At 35.8% G+C, this 24,324-nt stretch overlaps 1 protein-coding gene and 1 long non-coding RNA gene across 4 annotated transcripts in view; both read left to right on the top strand.

The window, feature by feature from the left end:
- MAP4K3 (mitogen-activated protein kinase kinase kinase kinase 3) overlaps positions 1-24,324 on the top strand; it is a 155,564-nt gene that overhangs the window by 23,005 nt on the left and 108,235 nt on the right. The window lies entirely within an intron of this gene.
- LOC116668954 lies at positions 650-23,110 on the top strand. The gene is made up of 3 exons (XR_004326266.1): positions 650-1,015; positions 4,917-4,923; positions 23,098-23,110. It is a non-coding gene; the product is annotated as an uncharacterized LOC116668954 (long non-coding RNA).

Here is a 24,324-nt window from a genome sequence, read left to right as displayed (position 1 = left end):
TTTAGATTCCAAATGTAAGTGATATATATTTGTCTTTCCCTATTTGGTGTAACTTCACTTAGTACAATAATCTCTAGGTTTATCCATGTTGCTGCAAATGGCATTATTTTATTCTTTTTAATGGCTTAGTAGTATTCCATTGTATATACATACCACAGTTTCTTTATCTAGTCATCTGTTAATGGACATTTAGGTTGCTTCCATGTCTTCACTATTATAAATAGTGCTGTTGTGAACATTGGGGTGCAAGTATTTGTTTAAATTAGAGTTTTCATCTCCTGGAGTAATGGAAACAAAAGCAAAAATAAACAGATGGGACCTAAGTAAACTTAAAAGCTTTTGCACAGCAGAGGAGAAACTATAAACAAAACAAAAAGACAACCTTCAGAATGGGAGAAAATATTTGAAAACAATGTGACTGACAAGAGATTAATTTCCAACTGTGCAAACAGCTTATACAGCTCAATATCAGAAAAACAAACCACCCAATCAAAAGATGGGTAGAAGACCTAAATAGACATTTCTCCAAGGAAGGCGTACAGACAGTCAACAGGCACATAAAAAGATGCTCAACATCGTTAATTATTAGAGAAATGCAAATTAAAATTATGGTGAGATATCACCTCACTCCAATCAGAATGATCATCATCAAAAAGTCTACAAATAATAAATATTGGAGAGGATGTGGAAAAAAGGGAATCCTCTTACATTGTTGGTAGGTCTGTAAATTGTGCAGCCACTATGGAAAACAGTATGGAGGTTCCTTGAAAAATGAAGAACAGAGTTACCATGTGATCCAGCAGTCCCACTCCTGGGCATATGTTCAGAAAAACGAAAACTCTACTGTGGCAGAATGTTTTAATGCTGACTGTGATGATCACATTGTTCAGCTAGCGGATACTCCTTGAGGTACTCTTCTTTTGGAGTCACCCTGGGGAAGTATAATGGGAATCTGTGAATAACTGTGTGTGCTGTTACTTAAAGATGCAGAGACTGACAAGAGGGGAAAGGCACAGTGTACTTTGGGAATATATCAGAATCTTGTACATTTTCTGCAAGATGCAGGAGATTAAAACCCCCATGAGTGGCCAAGTGATCCAAAGCTGGACTTTCCCAGGAGCTTCTTTTTCTTAGTCAGCACATATGTAGTTGAGCCTCGACATCTTATGCCAAGAACTTTCCAGGTAGCTCTGAGAAAGACAGTTGTGAGCAGAATCCTTTGTCCAGTGGCACAGTGTGCCTGCCTCTACCTGGCCTGGCCTTTCTTACGACTTTTTCTGATTGCATTCTCTCCTGTATAGTCCCTGTTCCTAGAACTTGCACTGTTACCGTAGTTGCTGTTCCATGTGCAGCAGATGGATTCTCACAGGTAACCTCAGTCTCTGTAGTGACTGGCTGTGACCTGTTTTTGGCTGTTAGTCTCTGGTTTCAGTTGTTTTGTGGTTGTGCTTGTTTTTCTCACCAATAGCAGTATCTAACCATTGACTCTGTGCCCAGTCTATCCTCCAGGCTGCCCTGGAGTTTTCCAACTTCTGTTCTGATCTGGACCCCATCCTCCGGGCATGAGGATACTGGTGGAGAGACAGTGAGGAGAACCTCGATTCTACTCCTAACTAGGAGATAAACAGATGAGTGTGCTTCAGTCACTTAACTGTCATCTTCTCATCTCTTGCTAAGTCCTCTTTTACTTTGTGTTGGAATTTGGTCTTTCCTGTCATTCATTATCTTCTGGTCCGAGGACTTGGCTTTTTCACTGCCACTGTATATTCTTTGATGAATTTCTTCATATCTTGAGTAAAACTGAACACTGGGATACAGTTTCTCCTTTTGCTAAGAAAGAAATCACATAATTCTTTGTTGGGTCTCTCTGCTGGTAGCTTCAGGGAGGTAGAAGTTAGTTACGTGTAACAGACAGTGAGACAAGGGAAGAAACTTAAAAATGATTGAAATAGCAGTTTAGTATCAGCCAAGTAGATATCACTTGGCCAGATAGGAAGTTATTACCCGCTTGAATTAGAGTGCTGGATTTGAATTTAAGCTCTGCTAGTTTTTTTTAGCTTTGTGACCTTAGACACCTAATTTATCTTTTCTATGCCTCGGTTATATTTGTGAGATAAAAATGATGAACTAGTACTTACCTCAGAAGGTTATTGTGAGGTTTAAATAAAGTATTTAAATCTTAGTACATTACCCTGCACATACTAAGTACTCCATAAATGTTAACTATTAGTGTAATACTATTTGTCCCTGTTATTTATTACATAAATTTGAGGTGATAGTCATGACTCTGTTTAGGGAAGTCCTTCTAAGTATTTCCAGGGTTTTATTTATTTGTTTTATTTTTATTTTATTATCAGCCTGTCTCAATCATATTCTCTCTGTCACATCATCTGGGGTTTTTCCTCCTGCAGAGCACTAATCAATCTGATATTTTCTTGTGTTTGTTTCCCACCACTGGCATGTAAGCTTTGTGGGATCAGGGGCCTCTGTCCTATTCATTGTTTTATCTCTGACTTCTGGTGTGGTCCCTGGAACACAGGAGAAGCTCAGTAAATATTCTGGAGGAAGACTAACTGCTATAGTTAGTATTCAGTGTGTAGCTGAGGGGAGATGGCAGTGACTCTGCAGCTAGGAATCGCTGACATTTTGTTCTCCTCTAGAGCTATTTTGTCTGTTTTCCAGGTCCCTGACCTTCTGGCTGTCAGTTGATTTTGCCTCTGGAAGTATGTTTTCCTCTGACTTGATTCTTCTTTTCTTATCTTGTTTGGTGCATTAGTGTAGTTTCCCAAAATTTGTTTTCTGGAGCATTAGATTCTTAAAATGATCCTTAATTAAAGGATTAACGATTCTATAAACAAATAAGATTGGGAAATGCTGCTAGTCCCTTCCTCCACACGCAGATTCACAGTATGTATTAGCATATTGAAGATTCTGAAAACTCCCATAACAGATGTACTTTTTAACTTTGATCAGTTATTTTTCTAAATTAATTGATCATAAATCTAAACACATTTTTTTTTAACCTAATGACTATAATATCCCAGTTCCCCAGAACACACTTTGGGAAATGCAAACTAGCTGTTTATAGTGAAACATTGAGTTTTACAACTTCAAGTGGATTTTTATTGGGATTCCCATCCAGTGCCTTTTGTCATACCTTCAGTTCTATTCACTCAAGAGTCTGTGTTCGGTTTTTAAAAATTAAACAGAATTTCAACTAAATATTGTACACTTATTATGTATAAGCACCACTCTATGGAGTCCTGGGTATAAAAACACAAGTAAGGCAGTCTAGGAGCTCACAGCCTTAACAGGCAAAACAGTCATACAAATAACCATAATAACAGTGTGATTTTATTTTAGAAGTGTATTTTAAGTTCTGTGATGTGGTACGAGTAGAAATTCTGCGTTAGGATGCCAAGAAAAGTTAACACTGTGGAAATGACCTTTAAATTTTTTTCCCTTTTAAAAAATGCTTTTTGGAGGTGTAATTGACATACAGTAAACTGTGTGATTTGACAAGTTTTGATGTATGTGTATATACCTGTGAAGCCACAGCCATCACAGCAATCAAAATAATAACGTATACATATCCTCAAAAGTTTATTGTGTCCCCATATTATCTTTCTTGCTCCTGACCTTTCTGGCCTCTAGCTAGTTCCCAGGCAACCTCTGATCTGCTTTCTGTCAGTTTAGATTAGTTTGCAGTTCCTAGACTCTTATGTGCATGGAATCATAGAGTATGTACTATTTTGTCCAGCTTCTTTTACTTAGCTTAATTATTGTAACATTTATCCATGTTGTTGAGTGTATCAGTATTCCTTTTTATTGCTGAGTAGTGTTCCATTTACAAAGCATAAGAATTACTCAGGACTGTATTAACAGACTGATTTCTAGTAAATTTATGAAGTTGTGCAGTTATCTCTACAATCTAATTTAGAAGGCATCCCTCATCCCTGAAGATTTCTTTATATGCCTTTGATCTCAGTTCAGTTTGATTATGATGTGCTTTAATGTTTTTCTGCATATTTCTTGTGCTGGGAGTTAATTAAGGTTCCTTGGATCTGTGGATTTGTAGTTTTCATCAAATTGGAACAAATTTGACCATTATTAAAAAAAATTTTCTGGTTACCTGTTTATTTGGCTGCTTGAAGTTGTCCCGCAGCTAACTATACTCTGATCATTTTATTCCAGTCTTTTTTCTCTCTCTGTTTCATTTTGCATAGTTTATATCTGCTATTTTTTCAGTCCACTAATCTTTCTCAGCTGTGGTGTCTAATCTGCTGTTATCCTATTCAGTGTATATTTTACCTCCGTTATTTTAATTTTCATCTATTAGTATGATTTGGGTCTTTTTCATAGTCTGTATTTCTAGTTAACTTGCTCAATCTTTACTTTCTTTAACATATGGAATATAGTTATACTATTTTATTATTTTTTGTCCTTTATTATATTAGTCTAGTAAAGTATTTATTATTTTAATGTCCTTGTCTGCTAATTCTTTTTTTGACTCTGTTTTTGATCAATTTTCCTTCTCGTTTTATGGGTTGTGTTTTCCTAGTGCTTTATGCGTTCAGTAATTTTTAGTGGATCTAGACATTGTAAATTTTGCCTTAAATGTGTTGGATATTTTTGTATTCTTGTTAATGTTCTTGAGCTTTGTTCTGTGGTATAGTGAAGTTACTTTGGAAACATCTTTTTGAGGTTTGTTTTAAAGCTGAGTTAGGTGGAAACAGAACAGCCTGTAACTTAGGGCTAATTTTTTCCAGTACTGAGGTGATATCTTTCTGAGTATTTTTACCCATTGCCAAGCTGCGAGGTTTTCTACTCTGGCTGGTGGGACCATGAACTCTTTCTGGCCCTTAGGGAACTTTGGGAATTGTCCTCTCACCTCCTTCCTGGTAGTTCTGTTTTAGGCCTCGTGTCCTGAGGATCAGTCCTGAGCTGAGAACTAGAGATGGAAATGGACCCTGCAGATTCCTGAAACTGTCTCTCTCTGCAGTTCTCTCCGCTCTGGTACTGTGTCCAGTGACTCTAGCGGCCTTCGTTTCCCCACGTTCCGAGCTCCATCTCCCTGATTCGGGGAGACCATCAGACTCCATGTGGATTTCCCCACCCCGCACTCAGGCCTGAAAATGATCTCTAGACTGTAAGCTGGGACAGTTGTAGAGCTCTGGCTTTCTTTTTCTATTTTCAGGAATCACTGTAGTTTACTGTCTGAAGTTCAATGCCTAAAAACCACTGTTTAAAATTTTACTTTTTCAGTTTTTTTCGGAGGGAAGGGTAAAACTGGTCCTGGCTACTCTATCTTGGCCAAGTATCATCCTTTTGGAAACTAAAAAACCACTTTATTACTCACTAGTTAAAAGGGAAATTACAATAAAAATTATACAGTAATTATGTCAATGGAAAATTATCAAAACTATGGCCATAGGTGAAGCAGGACTTGCAGTTGTAATTTTCAGTTGCAAATTCATTTATTAAAAACAAGAACAAAAAATAAAATGATTAAGCATTTGCCCCAAGAATTAGAAAAAAAGTAAACTCATAAGCACTGGAAGACATGGAAACAAAAAGAAAGGGCAGGAATTAAATAGAAAAACAGAGGAAGAACAAGGGAGGGAGGGAAGGAGAGAGAGTGTGTGCGTGCTGTCCATAAACCCTAAAGCCGGATATTTGAAAAAATATGTGAAAAAAGACAAGTTTCTGACAGGGTCACCTAAAAAATAAAAGAGAAGGCATAAAATAGTATTTACTGATTGATTGTTATTAAGAACGAAAAGAGGGTATACTTACCAATATAGCAGATATTTTTAAACTCATAAGGGAATGTTATGAGCAATTCATTCTAATAAAAGTGAAAGCCTGGTGGATGCGTGGATTGTAAAAGTCAAGACAGAGTCCAGGTTGGAAACCGTTGCAGTATTCCAGAGAGGAGATGATAGTGGCCTGCACCTTGGGGCACTAGGAGTGGAAACAGCAGTAAGAAGATTGAGCAGACATTTATCATCCTGTGAATGAGAGGTGGGGAGTCTCAGAGAAAGGTTAAGATATTGGGTTATAGGATTCTAGTTTGGATGGTATTTTATTGCCCAGTAGTGTTACACCTGAGGAATGCAGGATTTGGTGAGGGGGAGGGTGGAAGTTGAGGTATACGGGGGACAAGTGGCATTGTCTAGTTGGGTCTTGAACTCTGAAGAGGGTTCTTGCTAAATTGTCTGCTTATGTTGCTGCAGAACTGGGTTCTTGTTTCTAAACACCAGCTTGGTTTTGTTTTTGTGAATATGCCTTTAAACATACCCAGAAATATAAAATACCTTTAAAAAAATCAGATTAAACCCACCCCCATATAAATATTATTTACCCAGCTAGATCTTAGATAGGAGAACAAAGATCCTACTCAGAGCAGCCTCTTGTAATACACACTAAAACGTATGCTTGTAATCAGAGCCCTTAAATTTTTGGCACAGTTCTTTGTAAGTACTCAGATTTCTCTGAGTGATGTGACTGTGACTTGGATTCTGATTCTCTAGAAGTCATTGCCAGGTTTATCTGACCCTGCTCCCAGGCAGCTGGGGCAGCCTTCCATCTTACCTTTCATTTCACTAATTAGTCCCTAAAATTCTTTTTAAATGGGCCACTTCGACTTATGTTAGTGAGGTGCTAAAGGTAGAATTTGCTTTCCTCTCCTGGTTCTAAACAAAACCCCTAGTTACCCCAAAGATGGAAGAAAGGTGCTTCCCGTGTCCTTTTTTGTTCTCTGGGAGAAGTGACTGTGGCAAACACTGGAGTGGCCTTTCCTCTTATTCTTTCATTCCTTGACTGGTTAGAAAGCTGCCACATACCACTTCCACCCTGCCAGTTTTAGCATAATCCTAACCTGACCTGCACTGAGCTGGCTATTATTAAAGCCTTTGTCTACATTGTCAGAAGCATTTACTGCCTGGCAAAAGCGTTGGCTCTGCCTGCTGACTTCTTACTGACATGTGAAGTGCAACTGTGTCTCCATCTAGGCCTATAGTGTGCTTTTTGCAATGTAAGTTTTCAAAGTGCCAGAGGTCCTCTGGTTTTAATAGATTGCTTTGAAATTTGGTATGAGGATGTAGACAGATTTGATTGCATTGATGTTTCACACAGTGATCAATTATTCCTTTAAATATCACTCAGAGGAAAGACTTATACCATGGTCCAATAAATTTTTTGACCAAACATTAACCAAATCACCAAGTTCCTGTTATCTTTTAATTTCAAGTTTAATTGTTGACTTATAATTTTTAGAATAGAGAATATATTTATTTACATGTTTCAGAAATCGAAATGCTGTTTTAAACAATGTATGTACCTTGAGAAGACTTGCTCCTACCCATCCCCATCCAATCCTCTCCCAAGCATGTAATTGTTTTTACAGATTTCTGTTTATTCTTTCCAACTTTCTTTATGCAGATAGCTAATCAAATGTGTATTCTTGTTTTCCTTGTCCTTTCACTCAAAAAGTAACATACTAATATTCTTCACTTTGTAGTTTTATTTTGTTTTTCATTTTTATTCTTTGGAGCTCTCTCCATATCAGTACATAAAGATCTTTCTTTTTATTTGTTTGGTTTTGACTGCGTAGTATTCAGTTGTGTGTATGTGGCATAGTTTATTCAACCAGTTCTCTGTTGCCAAGCACTTGAATGTGTTTAGTTTTTTGCTATTACAAATAGTTTTGTAAAGAGTAACCTTATTATTAATTTGTTATTTCCTATGTATGTAGGTATCTTATTTAGGTTCCTAGAAATGTTTCCTAGGTAAAAGAGTAAATGCACCTGTAATTTTGGTAAATATTATTGGATTCCCTTTGTAGAAGGGTTGTGCATTTTGCATTCCTCGCAGTAGTTTGTAAGGGGCCTTTGAGCACCTGTATCCCCACAGGTTGATGAGAGTGTGGTTGGATTTACATCAGATTTTGCCTGTGATGAGAAATGCTATCTCAGTGTATTTTTTTTAATTTGCATTTCTGTTATTGTGAGTTAGGTTAAGGATCTTATATGCTTACATTTTCTATCAGATTGTCTATTTCTGGAAACTTCGGCTCTGTTTCTGGACTTTATATATCCCTTGATCTGTCTCATTCATTTGCCACTTCTACACTGTTTTAACTCTTGGGGCTTTACAAAAGATGCTTTAATATCTGTTAGAGTTGTTTGCTTATCTTTTTCAGAGTTTCCCTGCCAATTATTGCTTATTTATTTTTCAGTAAGTTCTTTAGAATCAGCCTGTCTAGTTCCTGGAGGAAAAATAAGTTGGTATTTTTACTGGGTTTGTGTAAATCATAAATAACCGTAAGAAAAATTGATGCCTTTATGATGTTTAGTCTCTCTCTCCAAGAATATGATTATAGCTTTCCCTTCATTCAATTCTATTTTCATTTTTAAAGGTTTTTAAAAGTTTTCTTCATTAGTTGCACATTCTAGTTAAGTGAAAATGTACAAATATTTTACTTTTCTTATTTGAAATGAGGTCTCTTCTTCCTTTCAATCTTGTGTTGTTGTTTGCATATATGTATATATGAAGGCTGTTTCTGTATATTCATTTTATGGCTTACTGTCTTACTGAATTCCCTTGTGTTTGTGGTCGGTAATTTTTAGTATTCCTTTGAAACGCATTTGAAAGAGTTGGTGGGTACTATATAGCTTTTTAATTAAAAAGATCTTTTTTGGTACTAAAGTCTTGGTTGAGAAACCTTATTACACTGCACCTCTAGTGTAGATATGAACCCTAGCAAGTTGAGAAGGAATCATTTCTTTGATTTGAAATTTGGGTGTGTTAAGGGGGTTATGAAATCCAAACATTTACTGGTAATTGATGCAACTTAAGTCAAATAACTGAGTATGTTTGTTTTTGAATAATTTAGTAATGTATCTATAATATATCTCATAAAAGCTTCATCTGGTGTAATACAGTTCTTTTTTCTTTATACAAATAGCAAGTATAGGGAACCTGTAAGAGTGTTTCAAGGCAGGTTTATACTGTGACTGATCAAGACTTTGCAATGCTAGGCCCTACTTTAAGAATTTTATGATCTTTCACATTTTAGAAAAATAATCTATATCTCTCAGATGGTAAGCATGGTCTTTTATAAGTGAAGAGAGGATACTGTTTCTGGGCTAGTATATTTGCTAAAATTGTTTTATGAAAAGTGCTTTCTGCTCTATTAAAAGCTTGAAGCTAAAATACATTGTCTTGAGTAAGAAACTATTCCTAGAAGTTCAGAAATGTAAACTGTATTGTCTTTTATTTACCCGAGAGTACTCTGGTGTATTAGGCTGTCAGGGGCTTTTTAAACAGCTCTAGTCTTGCGGATACTGAATTTTTTCAGGTTTTAAATAAAGCCGATATGTCAGAAAATACTTTGAAGAGTAATTGAGATCTCAGTCCCTCCTTTTTTTCTTTCTCTCTCTCTCTCTTTTTTTTTTCACTAAACAAATGGGGAGAATTATTTGACACAATATTTTCCAAGCCGTTTGTAATGTAGCATTGGATTTCTGATTCCTTGTATGATGAGTGTGAGAAAAGTGAGAAGATTGAACATTGGAGTACGTGTAAAATGCCACAGTAGATTTTAGCAAAAGTCTTGTTATGTCACAGCAGTAAATGATAAGGGACAAGTAGGGTAATATGTTTGGCCTTACATTTGGGAAATTACATTCAGCCTGAAAAAACAAAGGCAGTGAAGTATTAGAGACAAACTGAATGGCACTGAAAAGCGAGAAAGTAAGCTGATAGTGTAGTCCAGACAAGTCAAAGTATGTAATTCCTCTTTTGTATAAGAGAAAAGTTTCAGAGGCATTCCACTTTCCTTTTTAGATATAATGTAATTAGTGAAAATCTGATGGTTGACTGGATGTATTGATTGACAAAGTAAACCAGAGCCAGTATTATCAGGTAATGGAAAAAGCTACTTACTATAGCCTAATTAAAGCCATTCTGAGTTAAAAATGTCTATATGTGTGTAGGTTGTTTCATAAAATCCACTTTTTATGTACTTGTTTTAGTTTTGTCAACAGCAGGTTATTTCCCACTCTATGGTGTTTTTCACACATTGAGAGCCCCTTGCAATTGGGTTTATTGCACGTTATGATATTAGTACTTCATTGTGAGTTGGTGTTATTTCTTGAATGGAAACAATGGCATCACCTTTCTTTCTTTCTTTTTTTTTTTAAACAAGATGTCGGAATGCTAGAGAGTTGTTTCATTTCATCAGTGTGTGGCTGAACTACCAGCGTTGTATTTGCTCTTAACTAAAATGATAGATTCTGGCTACTGTAACAGTGGATCCAATCATTTGTTTTTTGCTTTAGGTTACTAAGAGTTAGGAAATAAAAGTGTTGGTTTTTTTTTTAATGTGTTTGTCCTTCAGAAGTATAAAATCTTGATCAAAAGACATATTTTATGCATAATATCAGATCCCAATTGTATCATCAGAGAACCCATCCCCAACTTCCTGATTATCTAAAGAAGATTCCCAGTTATTCCTACAGCACATATCACGAGTTCCAGTTCTGTATTTGTTTTTCTTCCATGTTAGACTATCTTCCCCCAAGAGCTCATTATAAAGAACATACTGCATAGAGCCTGGCACTCAGTATTTGTTAAGTGAAGCAATTGATGCATTGTTAAGCTTTCTCTAATGTTTTTTCTCAAAAATGAAATCTAGGCACAAGCGAAATTCACAGCTGAATCTTTAATTTTATTTACGGCAATTGACAGTGTATGTGGTGTCTGCATAATGAACATTCATTTTCAAATAATCTTTTTTTGAGTAACATTCCTGGTTATGGGTAACTTGGTGATTAAGAACATAGCTTTTTGGAATCAAGACAGCCTGGGTTCAAATTTGTTAACTTCTCTGAGTGCCAGTTATGTCATCTATAAGATAGATTTAATAATAAAGCCTACCTCATAGGGTCATTGTGGAGTAAATAAGCTTTGCACATAAAGCTCTGGCACAATGCCAGGCACATAGTGAGTGCTTGGTGAGAGGCAGTTCTTTCGAGTTCATTGCTGGCGTGGTACCATCATCATATTCTGAGTAGCACCATGGTGCATTTGTTGAATCAGGGACAAAATATTTCCAGGTAGGAAAGCTGTAAAATTATGTAAAACAAATATCCTGTTGTATTGGGATGCTAAAAATATACTAGTGGTGTGAGTTAATATTTTATTAAAGATATCCAAAAACAAACCATTTTAGGAACAAAACACCTTATTCAAGTGTTATTAGCTTGTTCTAATTAGCAAATATGGTACTTTTTGAAGGTTGTAGGATATTTTGTAATCATCAAAGATTGATTATACTTTTTGAGCCTATCTGATATTATTAACACACATGAAAGAGGTTGCTGGTTTTCATCTGCTTCACACTAGGAATTGTTACTGGAGTGGAAATTGGCAAAAATCACTGAAAGAGCCTGGTATCAGCATTGCGAAACTGTTAGACCATGAACTGAAATGAGTGCTCTGATAAAGTAACGTAATCCTTCTGTCAGTCTCATGAGTTGTTGTTTTTCTTATAATATTTCATCTTTAAATATGCATGCTTTGAAATGCCAAGATTACTAACTAGAAAATACATGTGGTTTAGCAAAGTTGCATGGCTTCATATAAATTTGTGCCTTTTGAATTAGAAGCTTTAGGGACATTCTCTTATGTTTTCATGGAAAACCATAAAACTAAAATCTTTGTGCTTCTATTTGGCTCTGTGTGTGACATGGTACCACTTAAAGCCTTCAGAGGTTGAGAGACTGAGAATCTGCTAGTACTTTGAATAATGTAGCTGAAATTGTAGATGAATTGTATCATCAGTTTCTTGTTTGCAATTCTTTATGTTGTATATAGATTGTTGTGCTTTTGAAAGTTATTAGCACAACATGTTATACTTATGCTTCTTTTTGTTCCTTAAATAATGTATGCTTTAAAAAATCAAAACTAAAAAAAGTGAAAGTCCTTTCCTCTCACCTCCTTCCTGTTATCTGTATCTAACCACTGGTTGCTGATTTATGTATTCATTTCTAATGTTTTTCTACATGTGTGTATGCTGCATACTCATACATGTTTTATTTTTAATACTGTCTTATCATGCATCTTGCTCTTCTATTTCAGTACCATGTTATGGAAATCTCATTCTGTCAGTACATAAGGCTCCTGTGGGATTTCATAGTATGAGTTTACCATAATTTAATCATTTTCCTTATAGTGGACATTTAGGTTGTTTTTAGTTTTCTTATAACCTTTGCTGCAGCAAGCATTTATATATACATATCTTTGTACATTTTGTAGAATATTTGTGGAATAGCTTGTTAGAAGTGAAATTGTTAGGTCAAAGGGTATGTGTTTTTAAATGGTGATATTAAAAATTGTTCCTTTAAAAATTATTGTTCCATTATACACCCCTATCCTGAACATGTGGGGATCTTCATTTTCCACGTGTTTTTTCCATCCATTCATGTCATTCATTCATTTGAATTTTACAAAACTGATATGCTGGGATATGTATTTATTGTGTTAATTTGCATTCTTTGGTTTTTACTGAGGTTGGTAATTTTTTAGTAATTTATTGTTTAGATTTTTTCTATAAGTTGCTTTTTAATATTTCCCTTTGTCTATTTTCCATATATTTATTTTCCCATGTAGAATTCTTAATTTGTATGTGGTCAAATATGTTGCTACTTTTCATTGTCCAGTTTCCTTGCTTTAGCCCTTAAAGACCATTGTGAGATTATCATGAGAAGCCACAAGCTGTCCCACCAGAACGTGGTACCTGAAAATAATATTCATCAGCATTGGTGACATCAGTTTCAGTTATTGTCAATGATCTGGGTTTCTAACCTCTACCATGCCTGTCTCTACTTGGTCTTAAGTTTGGCCTCATAAACACATTCTCCCTGTCTTATTCTCTGAATTGGTCTTTTTTCCATAATCTGCTCTTACATTTTTTTTTCCTGCCCATCTGGCCAAGCTCTTTTATAACTTATTTGAGGATATGCTGTCTGGATACTTGGCAGCCTGCATGAGCTCAGGTCCAGCTTTACTGGGGAGGAGTGGTCCTACTCCACTGTGGCCCTGCCTTCGAGGACTGTTCTGGACACCTCTAGATTGACAGTGCAGCTGTTTAATTCTTGAAAATAATTGCTTAAACAAATTTAATGTGAGTCTTGTTGATTTTGGCTCTGGACAACCACAAGCCAGAAAATTTGGAATACAGAAGCATTTTTTTTAACCATTCCTGTCCATTCCCATTAAATTACTTTAGTTCAGGCAGTCATCATTTAAGGCCTACTCTAATACAATATATCCTTAGAGGTTGTCCTGCCTTCTGTTGGCCTCTTCTCAGTTTATCCTCTGAGATCATCAAAGTATAATTGAAGTAACTTCTGCAATAACAGAAGCAAATGAGATGCGGCTGAAGGGTTTTGGGGACAGAGGAAAAATGTGAAAAGAGAGGTATTCATATTGGTCATTCTCCTGTAATAGGTGAGCTTTTAGTGAAAGGAGGAATGATAGTAGAAAATTTTTTATATAATAATAATAAAAGTGTTTCATGTCATTGCTGAGAGTGCTTTGTGAAAGTAACATTCATAGATTTCATGAAGCAAAGTTAGCCTATTTGTCTTATAAATGTATTGAATTTTGTGTCATGAAAAAAGCTTATGTCTTAATAGCACAGATTTTAGTGAAAGATATCAATCTAGCCCTCATCCAGGCACATATTCCAGTAATTTGTTCACTCATCCCAGATCTAAACAGACTTTCAGATTTAAAAGATGAAGTTGACAGTTACATAGCTTTTTTAAAAATGGTTGAATTCTGATTATTACAAGCAAAAATGAGGTTCTCAAATGGATAGGTGCTAGGCTTCATGACTGATGTATTTGAAGGATATACTCTTTTGTAAGGTAGAAATTTTCTTAAAATATGCAGATGGCTTCTAGTGAGAGGGTAGAATATTTTGTGTGTTTTATAATTAATCTGGACCACTGATTATCTGCATTGAGAATATTCAGTTAATTTGACGTATATTTGCCACCAGTTTTCATGGTTTTATTTTTTTGTTCACTATATTTGTAAGTAAATTCCTCAGTGATTTAATTAAAATACATTTTCTAACAAGTTCACTTATCAGTTTCTCTAACCCAGAGCAATTAGGAGGTGAGAACGTCCTAAGCAGCACACTGGCAGTGAGAAGTAACCACTGACAACCTAATGAGAGAGGGAGAAACCAAAATCCTTCAGAAAGCAAGCAGAACAGTCAGATATATTTGGAGATGTGCTTCTTAACCTCTGGGTTAGGGATACCTTTGGGATTACCCAATGGAAGTTGTAGACTTTCTTCCTAAAAAGATGTGTAAACATGTATCCGTTTACATTCAGAGTCAGGGAATTCTTGGGTTCTTTGAAGCCCATCCTTGGGTCCAGGTTAAGAATCCATGATTTAGTAAAGGGGCAGGTAGCTTTCCATACCTCAGTAGCCTTTAAGAGCATCATTGTATGAGTTTATAGATAATTGACAATACTAAGTTAACAGAAAATGCTAGAATTTGTACTGCACACTAATAAATACACAGTATTTCTTTGAATTAAAAAATACACATTTGCCATTTAACATTATCCCATTATCTGGAAAACTCAGACTTCATTACTCTGAATACTGATTAGTAAGGTGGTATTCTGTATTTGCATAAAAGAAGCTACATTTTAGCATTTTGTTGGGAGGATTAGGTTTATTTGTTTATTTATTTAATGGAGGTACTGGGAATTGAACTGAGGACCTTGTGCTTGCTAGAGTGCTAGGCTTGCACTCTACCACTGAGCTATATACCCCCTATATTTTAGCATTTTAATTGTCGGTGTCCCTGAGCCTTTTTGTGCCAGTGAAATAATGAGCGTCTCTTCCTAAGCCAGTGTTCAGAGATGTCCAGTTGGTACCTTGTGATTGCCATGGTAGGAGTGTTTACAAGGCCAAAATGCATACTGCCAGTCAAGGTTTGCTCTGCCCTTGTCCCCCAGACTGGTTTTTAAACATTTACTGCGTGCATCTGATTTTAATTACTCATTCAGCAGACATCTTTTAAGTGCCTGTTGTGTTCCAGACATTGTCCTAGGCACCACAGATACAGCACTGAATATATTTTTATAAATCTTAAATTTCCTACTAAAGACAGGGAAATGTTGGGAGTCCTTAATCAGATCTTGGAGGGAAATGGGGAGTCAGGCAAGTTCTTACTGTAGAATCTTCAGAATCTTTTAATGTACTGTTGTGCATTGTAAATCTCTAGGAGGAGAATACAGTGGCTACTTACTTAACTCTTTTTTTTTCTCCAGAACATATTTATTATCTTTTAGAAATACTATTCTGCTGCTCCATTGCAGTCGCATGCCAACTGTTAGGAATTGATATATGAAGAGCACTTACTCAAGGGGTGTAGGTCGGGGTATGGCCAGGACTTCTAAAGAAAGACCTTCCCATCTGTTTTATAGGTGGTCCACTTGTAGGTTGTGGATTGAATTGTTTAACTGATGGTGTCCTGAACCATTCTATTGTATTTTCATTTCCAGTATTTAAATGAAAAAGCATCTTACGTAATGAGAAAGCACTGTTCTACTTATATTGTTACTAAGTTTAGAAGAATACTTTCCCTTCTAATCTGCAGTTTCTGACTTGGAGACACCTTATGGTATGTGCCTGTGAACTTCTGCCGCCACGCGTTCCCTGCTGCTGGATTTCTCCTGAGCACTGGGCATCTCTTGCTCCAGAGACTCTCCCTGTCTCAGGAGTCTCTGAAACCCCATTCATCTTCCGCTTCACCCTCATTAGGTTGCAGTGTTTCTCAAAAGTGTCATTGATGGACAAGTGCATCACAGTCACCTGTGTGGTTATTAAAATCATGGGTTCCTGGGTCTCATCTCAGCCCTGTTGATTCAGAATCTGTTATGTATGAAGCCCAAGAATCTGTGCATTAAAAGCATATCTAAGGTGATTTTTACTGAATTGTTTATATTCCATGCTGAATTGGAAATTCATTTTTGGAAGGTATATACAGTATTTCTCAGTGTAGGGCTATTGGCATTTTGGCCAGGACTGTATCATTGTGTGGCACTTTGCAGGCACAGCAGGATGTTTAAAATCCTTGGCTCCCACCTACCCAATGCTGTTGTCATCCCCAGTTATTGGTATAACTCAGAATGCCTTCACACATTCCAGACACTTCCTGGCTATAATATCATTTGGGGGTAGCATCCTCCTTAATTAAGAGTCACTACCATATACTACATTTCTTATCTAGAAGTTACTCTTTAATTAATTAATTAATAATAAATAAATAAATAGTTAATACATATGTCTAACCTAGGACTGCAAATTACTCACTGAGTCTACACACTTCCTAAACAATACACGGTCCATAGAGCACTTAAATGTCAATCACACCTTCCCATTTACATGCCACTTTGTTCAATATTTGAGTTCTGGCTTTTAAAAACCTGCATATATTAGATATTATTATTATCATTATTACTATTACTCTGCACAGTCATCAGTATTTGTTTATATTGATCCAAGATTGACATTTTATTTGATTTTTTTTACTCCTTGCATTTTAGACTTTCCTTCTGATTCTTTTTTAATCCTGAAATATACTTTAGAAAAATGTATGCCTTTTCGTGGTAGACTCAGTTTTTGTTTGGCAAGTAACATTTTTTTATCCTGTTTCTTGAATGATGTTTTCACCTGGGAATATCATTCTAGGTTGACTTAATTTCTCTCAGCACAGTATTTATTATTCTGACTTAAATTGTTTCTGTGAGAAGTGTAATTGTCGTTCCTTTGTAGATAATCAGACTCCTTTTTCTCTGATTGGTTTTAAAGATCATCTCTTTGTCTTTGGTGCTTTGCAGCTTCATATGATGTGTCTGGATATGGATTTCTTTTTTATTTATCATCCTTGTGACTTGGGTCTCCTGAGTCTGAGGTCTTACATCTTCTATCCATTTTGGAAATTTTTCAGCCAGTCTCTTGGAATATTACTTCCTCTCCATTTTTTTTTTTCTATTCTTTCCTTCTGAAACTTTAATTGAATCTTATGGTAATCTCTCTTTCATGAGATGTCTCTACGAGATATCATGATTTTAAAATTTTCTTCTATCTCTGTCTCTCCTTGCTGTTTCAGATCTGTCATTTGATTTACTAATTGTCTCTGTGTCTGCTCCAATTAGGTTTTTAATTTCAAGGATTGTATATTTTTATTTCCAGAAATTCTATGAACTTCTTTTTTCCTGTCTGCCAGGTCATTTTTGCTAGCCCCTTGTTTCTGGCCCATGTATTTAATACCTTCCTTTAGTCCAGTATACTTTTAAAGCATACTTAATTGTAATTTTATATTATGTATCTATTAATTCCAAAATTTGGACTTCTTGCAAATTTAATTTTGTTGTTTATAACTTTTGCTACTCCAGTGGTTTGTTTCTTTTTGATTTTATAATTTTGTTTTGATTTCATATTTGGCTAATACTGAATTTAAGAATCTCCTGGGGCATGGGTTGTAGGTGTGTTTACTTCTCTTTCCGACAGGTGCCTGATTTACCACCAACCCAGAAACAGCTTAGACTCATATCTTGGCTTGAGACTCTTGGTCCTTGCAAGAACTGTAAATTTATACTCAACTGAGAACAGGTTGTAATTATGAATTTGAGTTTTCAACCACATTCCAGAGAAGGCCTGATTCAAACACTTGTTTTGTTTTGTTTTGTTTTGTTTTGTTTTTTAATTCAGTCTCTTTGTCAGTGGACAGACACCCCTTCCCTCCCCTCCATTTGCTGAAGGGTATGGCTTTTCAAGGGTATTGCTGGTTTTTATGCTCTGGTCTCAATTCCAGCTTTCACCGCATCTAATAAAAATTAAAATTCAACTGTCTAGATTCCAAGTTTAAGCTAAGGTCATGGCTTAGCTGTTTCTTACCACTCTGATTTCATTCAGTAAATGCATTTAACAGATAGTTTTTGAGCTAATTACTGTTTTCTCTTTGTTTTTGCCTCCAGTAGATTTCTTTCCCTGTGAGTTCAGCAGTGCATTTAGAAGAGTACTTGTTGTATCTTATCTGCTATATCTAGGTATTTGTAGTGGGAAGATTTTTATGTTTAGTCTTACGTATTTCCAAAAGCAAAACCTCAGGTGATTTTTGTACGCACTGAAGTTTGAGTACCTTGGGGCTGGAGATGCTGCTGCAGTCGCTTCGGTAGTAGGAAGTTGGAATGTGGTTACCTGGTCCCTTAATGTTTTCCCAAAATTAATGCCACTGTTAAGTTTTATCCATATTATTCCATTAAATTGACATTTGTGGTCTACCAATTATCATTTAAAAATATTATTGATATGAAACAAGTCTATTTTGAATTCCAAACAATTTAAAAGTTAAACTTTGAAATGTAACTTATTGCTGTCTTTTTATCAGTCAGAGTATTTTCCATGCCTAAATATAATTGTTAGCTGTTAAGTGCATTTTTTTTAAAAGTTAGTGTGATAGTTTCAATCTGGTTTTTTTTTTTAATTTTTTGAAATTAGTATCATATAGTCCTAGAAATTTAGCTCTTTAATCGTCTGGCTTCAAGAAACAAAGAGGCATTCAAGTTAATTCAAGAAAAGAGAGGCTATTGTAAGGATACATGTGATATGGAACTGGAAGATTGTCAGGAACTCAAGGCAGCTTCAGAGATTTGTTTCTTTCTCATGGTCTCTTAACTTTTTTCTGTGCATTTGTTCTTTTCTCTTCTCTTTATTGACTTATTACACTGGATTATATTGCATGGTGGTTCAGACTTCTTAGAGCTGTGATGGCCAACACAGTTATCACTAGGCACATGTGGCTATTAAATAAATCAAAATTAAAATAATGTGTAGGCTCTATAGGCCAAATACTATAGAAACACTCATGAAAGATACCAAAGAAAACCTAAATAGAGAGTGGTGTTCAGGGATTGGAAGATTCTGCATAGTAAAGATGTCATTTCTCCACAAATTGATCTATAATTACAATCAGAATCCCAGCATGATTTTTTAAAATAAATATAGAATAAACTGATTCTAAAATTTCTATGGAGAGGCAAAGGACCTATACTAGCTAAAGCAACTTCGAAAAGGAAAAATAAAGTTGGAGGAATCACAGTGTCTGATTTTTAAAACTTAACTGTAAAGCTGTAATCAAAATAGTGTGTGGTATGCATAAAAAGTAGATACAAGATCAGTGGATATACATAGAATCCGGAAAGAGACCCACACAAATATAGCCAAATGATTTTGACAAAGATGAAAGGCAAGTCAGTGAAAGAAAGAGAATCTTTTCAACAAATAGTGTTGGAACAGTTTGGCTTACAATGCAAAAAAACAAACAAAAGGAACATTCACCTGAACTTTACAAAACAAAATTAAATTAAACAAAAATTAACTCAAAATATATCATAAATCTAAATGTGAAACTTTTTCTCTTAGAAGAAAACATGAGAAAATCTCTATGACTTGAGATTAAGCAAGGTCTTCGGCATGACACCAAAAGCATAATTCATGAAAGAAAACAATTGATAAATTGGACTTCATCAAAAGTAAAATTTTGCTCAGTATATTAGTTTGCTAGGGCTGCCATAACAACATACTACAGACTGGGTGGCTTACCCAATTGAAATTGTATTTTCTTACAGTTCTGGGGACTGGGAGTCATCAGGGTGTCGTTAGGGTTGATTTCTCCTGAGGCCTCTCCTTGGGTTGTAGGTGGCTGCCTTCTTGCTGTGTTCTCACGTGGCCTTTTCTCTGTGCACACGCATCTCTGATGTCTCTTCTTCTTCTCATTAGAACATGTAGGTACCGATGGATTAGAGCCCATCCATATGGCTTCATTTAACCTTAACTACCTCTTTAAAGGCCTGTCTTCAAATAGTTATATTCTGAGATACTGGCGGGTTATGAATATGAATATTGAAGGCATACAGTTCAGTCCATAATGCTCTGCAAAAGACACTATTAAGATAATGAGAAGACAGGTTATAGACTGGGAGAAAAATATACGCAAATCATATGCCTGAAAAAGAACTAGTATCTAGAATACATAAAGATCTCTCAAAACTCAACAGTAAAAAAATAAACATCCCAATTAAAATTGGACAAAAGACTAGAAGACACTTCACCAAAGGATGGCAAATAAGCACATGAATAGATGTTCAGCATCATTAGCCATTAGGGAAATCCAAATGAAAACCACCATGAGGTATCATTACATACCTGTTAGAAATGGCTAAAAAGTACAATACCAACTTCTGGCAAGGAAGTTCTGGAAGAACTGGGGCCCCCATACGTTGCTGCTGGAAATGAACAATGGTATAGCCCCTGTAGAAAGAGTTTGACAGTTTCTTAAGAAATTAAACATACCTACCATGTGGCCCAGTCCCTCTCCTGGGTATTTTTCTAACCTGTACATAGATGTTTGTAGCGGCTTGATTAGTATTTACCAAAAACTGAAAACAGCCAATATGTCCCAACACTAGTAGTGAATAAATTGTGGTATATCCATACCATACAGTGACATATGACTTAACAATAAAAAAAGAACAAACTAATGATACATGCAGCAACTTGATGAAAGAAGATAGTCTTAAAAAGTTACATAATGATTTAATTTACATGAAATTCTTGAAAAGACAGAACTGCAGTGTCAAAGAACAAATCAGTGGTTGCCAGGAGTTGGAGTGAGGGGAAACTATAACTTTCTAGGGAGTTTTTGCAGTAATGGAACTTTTCTGTTTATGGATGGTGGCTAAGTCACTTTATGCAAATCTATACATGTGTTAAAACTACTAGAACTATATTTTTTGAAGTTGATTTTTTCCAGTTGAAAGCTAAGTAAGTCCTGAGGATGTAAAGTACAGCATCATGACTATTGTTAACAATACTGTATTGTATATTTGAAAGATGCTAAGAGAACAGATCTTAAAAGTTCTTATCACACAAAAAAGTTCTTGTAACGTGGGTGGTGATGGGTGTTAACTTATTGTGGTAATCATTTTGTGATGTATACATATATCAAATCATTGTGTTGTACACCTAAAACTAATACAACATTATATGTGAATTGTATCTCAATAAAAAATTTAAATATCTCAAAAAAATTTAAAGCTCTTCTAATTTAAATATTTTCTTGCATACACAAAAAGTAAATACATTTCAGGCTTCAGTTGTGCTAGCCGCATTTCAGCTGATCAGTTTCTGCATGTGGCATGGTGTGCTGTGGTGGACAGTGCAGGTGTAGAACATTTCCACTAATGCAGAAGGTTCTAGTGGACAGTGCTCTTTTGCCGTGGAGGGTCAGCCTTTTTTTCCTGTAAAGGGCCAGATAGTAAATTCTTCAGGTTTTGTGGGCTACATGGTCTCCATTTCAGCTGCTCAACTCTACCATTGTATTGTGGAAGCAGTCATAGACAGTAATTAAACAAATGAGCCTGGCTGTGTTCCAGAAAAATTTCATTTATAAAAATAGGCATATTTGCTGACCTCTATTTTAGAGAATCTGATTGGCCTGCTTCCTTTATTGTGTCAGCTCAGGGTTTATTGGTAGAGTGACCTTATAATTTATCATTCAAGTTAAATAAAATTGTAATTATAATTTTGAGAGTGAAAGTGAGCACTGTTAATAATTCTGATAGACAGTAGGCATAACCTGGGAGTGTCCTGGGCAAACCAGGAATGTATGTGACCCTGGATATCAGTCTTCCTATGAATTGGTTGCCCTTGTAATAGGCTGGTGCCTAGTCCAAGCAACTGTAGAAGCAAGCAGACTCCTCCTTCAGCAGGGGCTGTGAGTTAGCCATTTCCCTCTGAAAGGGAGTATTTATATGGGAGGCACCCTGAGGTTTGGCCGGCCCAGTATACTCAAAATAGCCTGTCTTCTGTCCCTGTGCCTTCGCTCATGCTTTTCTTTCTGTGCCCTCTTTCCCACCCCTCTTCTTTGTTTGTTGTAATCCAGTCCATCTCTCAAACCTCTGCTTAAATGTACGTCTTCCATAAAGCCACTCCTGTAACACCCCTTTCAGATTTAGAAGTTGGTATTTATATTTTGGAAAATTCACATGACACAGTGCCTTAGACCAGGTCCCCAAACCTGGCTGAGCATCAGAAGCACCTCAGTAGCTTTAAATACGGATTCCTGTGTCCCATCCTAAATCTGCTGATTGAAATCAATGGTGGTGGTCTTTGTTGTTTTTCTTTTAAACTCCTTGGATAACCAACCAGCTGGTTCAGTATTGGAATCTGTTAATTTAGACTTAATATTTGATGTAAATGTTGACTTTTAGAAGAATCTTAGAAACAATCTTTTCTTCACTTTTTAATTGAAGTATAGTTGATTTACAACATTGTGGTTTTTTACTTTCTTGTTTTTAAATTGGAGGGAGAAGACGTAAGGGAAATTACTTGCTCAGATCCCAATGCTTATTATTGGCAAAGCCAGGACTAAACTTTGCATTTCTTTACCTCCATTTCAGAACCTTTCTTCATACTCATGTTGGACAGCCCTTTCTAAACAGGAAGCCTCGAATACTGGGAGGTGCTTGGTACACAACAGATGATCAGATTTTTACTAGTCGTTATTTAATTCACTTTGTATAGTACATAGCACATTTTTTGCTGTGTAATGGTTGCTTCTTATGTTGTTTACACCCATTCTCACACTCAAGGCTTTTTTGATAGTTGGAGATAACTCAGCAATCAATATGCAATCATAACAGAAAAATCCTTTCCCACACTAGTGCTGCTATGAATGGCTTCTGAAAGGCTGACTGAACCAGACTGAATTCTGGGGCAGCTTTGAAAGGTAATAGTTTACAAGAGCTCCTCTGAACTGAGATCAGCTTTAGATGTGCAGGGTTTTCCTCTCCGGGCCCACTCCCATTTGAGAAAGGTTACCCAAGATCTGTGGGAGTGTGTGTGGAGGAAGGGATGCCTAAACTTGAATGGGAGTCAGGAAAAGGCTTGTGGGAAGTGACAATAACCTAAACTGAGCTTTAAAAGACATCTGGGAGTTAGGGAAAGAGTTTATCTAGGCAGTAAGTGTCAAAGGGCAAAAATGTGGATAGCTTTGGGGAATGGCAAGTTGTTTAGTTTGGCTAGAGCATAAAGTGCAAATTAGAAACTAGAAAGATAGACAGGGGTCAGATAGTAAATGATTTTATAGGTAAAATGCTGTATTTCACAACTGGCTATCCACATTCAAAAGAGTAAAATTGGAGCCGTGCCTGACATCATATAAAAAATTCACTCAAAATGGATCACAGACCTACATGGAAGAGCCAAAACTATAAAAACTCTTAGAAGAAAACAAGGGAAAAAAACCTGACCTTGGATTCCAGGCAGTGGTTTCTTAGCTGTGATACCCAAAGCACAAGCAACTAAAAATAGATAAGTAAAATAGATAAGTTGGGCTTCATCAGAATTAAGAAATTTTGTGCTTCAAAGAGCATCATCAAGAAAATGATCAAATCCATAGACACAGAAAGTAGACCAGTACTAATTGTCAGGGACTGGGGAGGGGAGGAGTAGGGGTGACTGCTAATGGGTCTGGAGGTTTCTTTCTGGGATGATGAAAATATTTCAAAATGAGATGAGAATGATGGTTACAAAACTGTGAATATATTAAAAACCACTGAATTGTACACATTAAAAGGATGAAGTTTATGGTACATGAATTATATCTCAATAAAGCTGTTATAAAATATAAAAAGTGCTATATTTATTGAATAATTTAAATTCTCTGATAGGGAATTTGAATTTGTGTCTTTAAAGCTATGGTGTGCACTCCTGAAGAGTTTTAAACTCAAGAGCAACATGATCTGAGCATCACTTTCAGAGCATGTCAGAATGGTGATAGTGGTCAAATCAATGATGTGGCAGAAGACTAGGTCTAGAAGCTTAGAATATTTATCCTTGGTTTTCTGCCCTGGGCAGATCTAGAAATTTTACATTACTGATACTGAATTATATATTTTTTTTTACTGTATTTAAGGTAATATTTTACAATATTTACCTTGTTTTGATTTTTTTCTAATAAATTTCTCTGAATGATTGAAAAAAAGAGTAGCAGTTACAGAGTTAGAGATAATACTAATTTTTAAATTTACCTGTTTATAAATTTGACCACTGTGAATTTAGAGACACTAAAATATGGTTTATTTTAGCTAGAAGACCAAGATTCTTGATGAATCATAATGCTTTAACACCTCTTTAATAAACATAAGGATTTTCATGTTGAA

Source organism: Camelus ferus, chromosome 15, assembly GCF_009834535.1.
Source record: "Camelus ferus isolate YT-003-E chromosome 15, BCGSAC_Cfer_1.0, whole genome shotgun sequence".
Classification (NCBI taxonomy): domain Eukaryota; kingdom Metazoa; phylum Chordata; class Mammalia; order Artiodactyla; family Camelidae; genus Camelus; species Camelus ferus.
Note: the sequence above shows the minus strand (reverse complement) of the source record. Positions and strands in the feature narration are given on the sequence as shown.